Source organism: Eptatretus burgeri, chromosome 6 (assembly GCF_056783735.1).
Source record: "Eptatretus burgeri isolate ZD-2024b chromosome 6, Ebu_testis_v1, whole genome shotgun sequence".
In the NCBI taxonomy this organism is placed as follows: domain Eukaryota; kingdom Metazoa; phylum Chordata; class Myxini; order Myxiniformes; family Myxinidae; genus Eptatretus; species Eptatretus burgeri.
Genome location: NC_140966.1, coordinates 4067501 through 4067990, shown reverse-complemented (window position 1 = coordinate 4067990; position 490 = coordinate 4067501).

The following is a 490-nucleotide window of genomic DNA, read 5'->3' as shown; positions in this document are numbered from 1 at the left end:
CCTGGTATTCTCTCTTGATTTCCCTGCTCTGTGTACTGCAGTTGCACGGGTGGGGCAAGGTGTTTTCTCAACTTATTCTTTTAATCTTAACACTTACAACTTTTCTTTTTCTTTTTCCAATATTATTTATTTGTCATGCTTCTTCCCTACACATCTTACAAGCTTCAAGTTTGGTTCGGGCTTATTCACAAATGCATATCTTAACGAATCTTATTCTAGGAATGCATATGGGTACTTTTATATTCATTCATAGCATGATTCCAATTGATCACATTACCTTGGTCCATAATTTCCGTTACAGCTTTATTTTCCCACTTTCCCTGAATCATTTCTAGAGTATTCTTGGACTGGTCAGTGTTTTGCCTGGGGTGGTCTCGGGTTGGGTTGAGTGTCTTTCACACCTTTCCACGAACCCTCACACTCCCTTGCACACCTTGCACGTCCTCAATCTCCCACAGAAATACCTTGTCTCTTGGAGATTTCTCAGATT